This window comes from Acinonyx jubatus, chromosome E4, assembly GCF_027475565.1.
Source record: "Acinonyx jubatus isolate Ajub_Pintada_27869175 chromosome E4, VMU_Ajub_asm_v1.0, whole genome shotgun sequence".
Taxonomy (NCBI): domain Eukaryota; kingdom Metazoa; phylum Chordata; class Mammalia; order Carnivora; family Felidae; genus Acinonyx; species Acinonyx jubatus.
In genome coordinates, this window is record NC_069395.1 from 13,213,785 (window position 1) to 13,221,481 (window position 7,697).

At 38.7% G+C, this 7,697-nt stretch overlaps 1 long non-coding RNA gene across 1 annotated transcript in view; it reads right to left on the bottom strand.

Moving 5' to 3' along the window:
• LOC113603935 (uncharacterized) overlaps window positions 1–3,797 on the bottom strand; it is a 45,482-nt gene extending 41,685 nt beyond the window's left edge. The window contains exon 1 of the long non-coding RNA XR_008293278.1: window positions 3,446–3,797. This is a non-coding gene — a long non-coding RNA (uncharacterized LOC113603935). The remainder of the gene's footprint in view (window positions 1–3,445) is intronic.
• Window positions 3,798–7,697: the final 3,900 nt, after the last annotated feature.

Consider the following 7,697-nt stretch of genomic DNA (forward strand, 5'->3'; position numbering starts at 1 on the left):
ACTCAGAGAAGACACATCTTTAAGTCAAACCCACAGAAAATCAACTTTTGTTCAAAGCCCAAGATGCTCCCAGAAATAAAAAAGTGAAAGAAATTTTGAAGAACACAAAGACAGTTTTAAATAAGCAGCAGTAGTGTTTCTTGTTTTGTCTGTTGGTGATCCATGGGTGCGGGTGCCTTCCCTAATTCCACTTTTGGCTGGATCACTGGCCAGGTCAAAAAAGAAAGAGAGAGAGAGAGAGAGAGAAGGAAAGAATAAGCAAGCAAGGAGGCAAGCAATCATACCTTCCACTCTGAAGGTGTGGTGTGAACAAATGAATCAGGCAGATTTGGGGAAGGGGAGGGTGCCAGGATTTATGGCCAAGGCTCTCCTCACCTAGGCAACAGTTGGTAGGCAGCATTTGTGGCAGTGGCTAAAAGCTATTCCAGGGCTTGGCTGGGACAGTATCTGCTGAATAACTAGGCCAGTCCTGGAGCCAAGATCCACAGCACAGCTGCTGTTGCTGCTGCTGAAGAAGGCTCAAAACTCATTTTTTGCTGAGTCAAATCTCTCTTTGGGGATTTAGAAAACAAATGGGGCTCTGAGAAGTGGAAATTCTCCTGGACAAGTCTTTGGGAAACAATGCAGTGGGTCTTTTTGGTTTTTTATTCTTATATAATGAATTCAATCAAAGGTAGAGACCCTACCTTCACAATAGATGTAAGACTAACTCACCCTGGAAGAAACTTCTCTAGTTTTAGGCAAGACAATGAGACTAGAAAAATGAGAACATGAGAAAAAGAAGAGTAGAAGGAAAAAAAAATACATGGAGATATATATTTCAATATAAAAGACAGAGGCACACAATTTTCCATGCCAGCTAGTCTGCTGTGTATAAATAGGAGGAGCTCAAGGTAAACTACCAAGAAAATGACTCATCTGGGCAAGAATAAGGAAAGAGATCAAGTGTTCCTGAGTTATTAGTAACTTGAAATTACACCCTTATGCAGAGAACCTTCAAAGCTGCATTCTCTAAGCTTTGACCTCTGGTAAATGCATGACCCAGCAATGACTTTAGGTAACAAGATGCAGGATACTCCAAGGAATGTTCAATGTGTCTTGCCCACATACATTTTTTTTCAGTTTTCTTCCCAATATGTTTTCCCTTATGCATTTCATAAAGTGTTTTAACTAAACTGTGGGTGTTTTAAAAACTCATTCTATTGTTTGCCACCTCATCATTACCTTAGCAAATATTTATTGAGTACCTACTATGTGTAGGCCACCATGCCAGGCTGCTAGCAGGAATTCAAAGAGGTATGAGTGATGGTTAGCAACTTCCAGATTTTTGCAGCCTAAAAAGCCATATATAAGACATGATAATGACGAAAGGAGAGGAGGAAGAGAGGTGGAAGAAGGGGAAGCAATATGGGATATCAGAGTTCTGGTACTTATACCCAGAGATGATGCAACTACATTTTAACTAACGCAAGCCAAACGTCACTAAACTCCAGAGTGAAAGTCAAGGTAAATTGTAGAGGCACCAACAGAGACGTTGGATCAAATTTCGTCACAGACATATAACTAGCATCTTTTAGTGATGCATCCCACTTAATGCCATTATTTTCTTCTTCTGGATATCATAAAGACATGATGATTTCACAACCTAAAAAAATTGGTTTTTATTTTATGGTTCCAAGGGTGTATTTTTTCTGAACACGTCACTTACGGCTAGACATTTGGTACTAAGCATTAACTGGTTCTTCAGTGTGTCTGCTTACTTATAGCAAATGTTGCATCAGGCTTCTATCGCTCCATGGACTCTGTTTTCTTATGGCTTCTGACGCCTCATCCCTTCTATTTATTGCTCTTTTCCTATGGTTCTTAGTTTCCCCACCACTCTACCATCTGCCGACTTCGCCTCAAACTGAGCTTCTCAAGAAGAATTGGCTCAGCCATTTACTTTATGGTATAGAAGAGATGCATTAAGGTATTTTAGGGGCCATCAGCTAAATGTATGTTGCTACATTTGTATCAGGAGCTTCCCCAGCCTCATCACGCAATCACCTGTGATCAGAGCACTGAACTCACATGACAAAAAGACTATTAGCATAGGTGGAAGGAGCCTTCAGGGATGGCTCTCCAAAACAGAGCTATGATGCCAACAGATATTCATAGATCATAGAGTCCTTCTTGGTATTTTTGCTAAGATACAAGTTACTATTGAATCAGGTAGCTACATGGACTCTGATTTTAATTATAGACCTCTTCCTATGGCATGTCACTTACTTGGGATGAGGTGTTATTTTGACCAAAGTATAGTTGATAGCATTAAGAGAGGATGGGAACGTTCAATCCATCTATTTTTATGCACGAGTTACTGGACGCTTGGAAGGACTAAACGAACTTACCTAGTTCACATCTGGGAGTAAAGCCAGAATCTGTAGATTCCCTTTACAGTGTTTTTTCCACTGCACAGTCTTTATTCAATGGGCGTACTCTTAAGCTAATGTATCAACTAAAATAAAATGCAGTGTAGCTGTCTGTAGATATTTTTACCCTAAGATTTCCTAAGATTTTTCTAGTTTCAATCAGTCATCAATCAACATCAAGAATTTGAGTACTGATAAAAATTTAATCTGAAAAGAACATGCCAATACAAGCAAGATTATTTATCGCTACCAAGAATAGAATAATATGTGGCTGAGAACTTTTCAGTTTGGAATGAACCATAAACATAGACTTCAAGTGATAGGAACCTGGACTGTTTTATTCCTCTGATTCTGGAAGCACCTTAGCTGGATGTGGTGAGCCAAATGCCCCATTAATCTTAGGAACATCAGAAAGAAACCATCACAAGCAAATTATGACAAACACATCTAGGACACGGGAGGTGAGGAAGAAGTGGAATAACCCTGAAGACACTTATTACATACATGTGGGGGAAAATGTACACTATAAACCATTATTGGTTAATATATGTGATTACATAGAAATTTAGATTTCTAAATTAAAAACAGCCTCTTTGCAGTTTGACGGAGGCAGATAACACTTCCTGAAAAGTAAAGAGAGACTGAGAGCTTTAAAAAAATATGTGAGGCTAAAACAAAATACTTTTATTGAATTAAAAAAAAAGTTTTAACTTTTAATTTTTGAATTCAGTAAAAACAAGACTTTTAACTTCTTTTAAATGAATATCATTTTTGTAAGCCTTGAATCTGGCACTCTCCATACCTGGCATCTGGCAACCCCTGGACTGGGAAAAGAAGCAGCTATTCCATAGACAGGCTGGATTCTACGTATTACTGCAAGCGAGGAAAATCCTCCTAAGTCGGTAAAAATATCAACTTGCTGTGGAGATGAATTTAGTTGGGAAAATTCTCCTTTAGTCTTAGGAATGATACTAGACCATCTAAAGCTGCTTCTAATTTATTTTTAATCTTTAGTATTAAATGCATGCACTCACCATCAGGAGGCTTTAGCAAATTCCTCAGTCTGTCTCCTCCCCATCACCCAGCATCACGGCCTCTTTGGAAGCACATTGGCTTCGGAAACAGAGACTCTGTCTCAGCCACCAGTAATGCAGCGATGAATATAGTGGGCAATCAAAACTGTTTTGGAATAAATGAGGCGTGGGGAGAAATTTAATAGGTTTGTTTCTTTGAATGCCTTCTACCGTAGCACACTTCAGAACAAACAACAGGCCCTAAAGCTTTTACTCTAGACCAGGTTTTCTCAATCTCTCCACTCTTGACATCTTAGATAATTCTTTGTTGTGGGGCTGTCTTGGGTCTAACAGAATGTTTAGCAATATCCGTGGCCTCTACCCACTGAATGCCAGCAGGACCCAGTGCTCCGAGAGTACAACAGCCAAAAACAAATGTCTGCTTGTGGAGTAAAGTTGCCTCCATTTTAGAACCACAGGTTTAAATGGCTTGGAAAATAGTAGTGGCTACGAATCAGGAGAAGACTTGGACAATATTCCCAATCATAGTAAGAGTAGTTTTACCCAGGGAATTATAGAATCAAATCTAATCTAACCAAGTTATGCTTAACTGATTCAATTGATTAGAAATGAGATCAAGGTTATAGTCTTTCTCCTTAAAATAACCTCGGCACTATGCTAAATACATCAGATATGTTATTTCATTTGTAAATCCTTTACAACAACTTTATATACCCAATTTGCAGATAAAGAAGTAAAGGTTTGCAAATAAAGCCTACCAAAGATGATATGGGTGTTACTTGATTCAGCCTAATTGTTCTTAGGAAAGTACATGCTCTTGTTCAGTGTATCATTCCTTTATAATCTGTTACAGTCATGGACTACCCCTAATTCTAAATGTAATTCCAGATGCAATTCATTTCATAACAGATCCCAGTTAGGAGTATGAATGACTCAGTGACAATGCATTCCTATTACAGGAAAAACATTTCAAGGGCTATCATGTACTGAAGGTGAGTCATTAGAAACAACTATAAAGAAAGAAAAAATCCGTATTTTACAGGGACATGGAATAAATGTCTCCAATTATTCCAATTTGGATTACCCCTCACTTTATGGAGCCTATCAGAAAAATAACATTGGGAGAGAATGGTAGGGTAACAGTGGAACTTTCTCCAGGAAAAGGTGAAATCGAATCAGCAGGAAAGAGAGTTCTGTCACTTTCATGTTTGACACTCATAGACTGTGCTAAAGAAAACATTTCTGGCATATTTTTAGCCTTATTATGGAAAAATGGACCCTGCTGGGTCACATGGACAAGCTTCCAATCCAATAAGAGTCAGAAATGCAAAAGAAAAATACCCTGGGAAAGTTTTCTTCTGCTCATACATAGCAGAGAATATAGTACATTCCCTTGTCCAGCCTATAATTAAGATGAAAGGCATATTCCCCTCCAATTTGCCATCCGGTGGCATGGTTAACATTCCATCTTGGCTGCAGGGGCCTGATTCGTCTAATGCAACACATTTTTAAGGCAAGAAAAAAAAGTAAAACACACATTTTACTCGTAAGTGTTTCATAGGATGAGCTATTTCAGTTTCAACTATTTTTAACTCAGTTAAAAGAAAACACTTTTGAATTGACCATTTCTTACAGGAACTCAAGTATAAGACTGCCTGTCTTTAGAGCGTAGCTGTCTTATTTGCTTAAGGTGCTGTCCATTTTGTTGAGGCCATTCGCTGTGATGGGTCAGCCTGAAAAGGTTCGGACACTGTGGTATGTGCCCAGAAGGTCAGATGCTTTCCTCAGCCTCTTGGGGTATCAAAACTTGGCCAAGAAACCTTTGAGAAGAAGGCTGTTTGTGAAAACTCTGATACTTTTGAATTCCACCCAGACTGAAACAACACGAGAACAGTCTTTTTTCATAGAAGTGCCCCTCTTCCTACCTCTCCTTAAATCCTTAAATGCCAGGCAATCAACTACTAATAAAGCATATCTAGAATGGGATCCCAGTGTGAACCTACATAGATAAACACACATGTATACTTTTCTGAAATTCATATAAATGTATGTAATTGCGTATATATACACAATTATATAAATTTCTATATATATTAATTTCTGGAATTTATATATATATATATATATATAAAACTTGTTAATTGCGTTTTCTTTCAATCTTCTAGAAAAAGCATCAGTGGATTGTCACTCATTGGGTAACATTTTTGAACAGAAGTTACTTCACTCACAGGCCTACGTTATTTAAAATACAATTATAATTATTTACATTATAGTACTATGGTGTCAAAGCACACTCTCATAGACCATTCTGTGTCTAAAGAAATCACCTTTGGAGGGCTTAGAAACTTACAGGCTTCACCAAATCAAATCATGTCCACAATAGCCACGTTCCACCACCCCGATGAGAATTCATCTCCAAGAAACAATTCAATAATTACAAGTTTTCCCAACTGAAAAATTAAGACATAAGTTTCAAAGTTCAAACTCTCACAGAAGGTATGAGATAAATAGATGAATCTGCTCCATGTGTGTTAATACTGTACTTACTAATTGCAAGCTCAGTAATTATATCTTCCAGATGTGTCCAATCCTGTACCTAAACTCAATGCCTGGGGCCTTTTTAACAAACAAACCTTTTTTTTTTTTTTTAAGAAGGGGGTGCAACAGACAACTGAGTTTCCTAGCAGCACTACAGAGCCCTACTAGTCATTTGGCCACAGTTTAGCTTCTCTTTAAAAGTTGTCTCCTGCCTACTGGATCACCCCATTCCAGCTCACCCTTGAATGAGTCACGAGGCTGCTGTTCACACCCATTGCCTAACTTTCTGTGAAGCTTGTGGTTCTGTGGTCCTGCTCGGGGACCACCAGAGTTACTCTGCCATGAGTAGCTAAGAGTTCCCAGGCTCGGTCCTCCCAAAGCTGAATTCCGTGGCTTTTCATTAATCAGTGTTCTTACTTCTGAGTGTTACCCCTTTATAATTCTGACCAGTGAGATATAAAATAGCAAGAGAGGAAAAGGGATGTGCTTCATATCAAAACATGCTTTGTAAATGCAAGATCTTATTCCCAAAGTGACCGCATCCTTTTACAGGTGAAGTTAGCTTTTTGACAAGAAAATATGAGAAAGCTGTCCATTCCTTTTAGTAATTAATACGAGAAAGCAGTTATCTGTAATGGCATGTGTTAAGTATGAGTTGTCGCTCCAGGAAGAAAAGAAAGTACACCTTGCCTAATGGTTAGTGTTAGTTAAGGGTTAGTACCGGTACGAGAGGGGCTCAGGCTAACACAATAAGCAAAAAGCAACAACGAGACTTGTTCTGAAATCCAGTAAATCCTTTCTGCACATGGTATGAGCTGCAGCTCTTACTGGCTCTAACACAAACCACTGGAAGAAAATTCCTTTTTGTTTAGGCTCATTGCTTCCCAAGTATGCAAAACTGTTAACTTACAATAGAAGAACAATTGATGTTCTCACTGGCTCATGTAAATAAGATGCAAATTCAAAAAGATCCTTATTAACATGAATGGTATCTGTACCAGACTAATTCCAGCAACAGCAAATTGATTTTATGCAATGGGACTTGGCTGGCCTGTTTTACAATACTTACCTTCAACCCTCTCAGAGTGTTTAGCTACTCAACCACAGTTAACGAACAACAGGAATGAGCTAAACGATGATCAAAGATAGGTCCTCCTGATGTTTCAGAGAACAGACCATCGCCAAAGTGTTCCCTCAGAGGCCAGCACCCTCTTGGCAAGAATGTTAGGGAAGAGACCAGAACAGAGTATGAGGTAAACTTTTAAGATCTCTTCCAACCTTGTAATGCTAATGAAATGGACTTACTCCAAATGATTTTTCAACGATAGGGGAAAATGATGGCTTCTGAATTAACTCAAAAGAGAGTTCCAAAATGGTGCCTGGCTCAGCTGGATATTTCAGAAAAAGACAGGGTGGGATCTGACTTAAAGTGTGATGTGGCCAAATAATAGAGGAATAGTCATGGTGGTAGTTGCAGTAATGGTTGTAAGAGGAGTACTAACGGAGGATCCAAAATTGTTCCTCTTTTTCATGCAGCTCCATGCAATTCATTCTTTCTGTAGAGCAGCCTGCCTAATTATGTTTCATTTCAGTTAATATCAGAGTTAATTCTCATTACCTTTGAGAAAAAACAATTCACTAGGCTAAAGGAGTTGATGGTACTTGGAGATGTCTTGGGGCATGCTGAGTTTGGGGAGGGGAAACCTTGAACAAA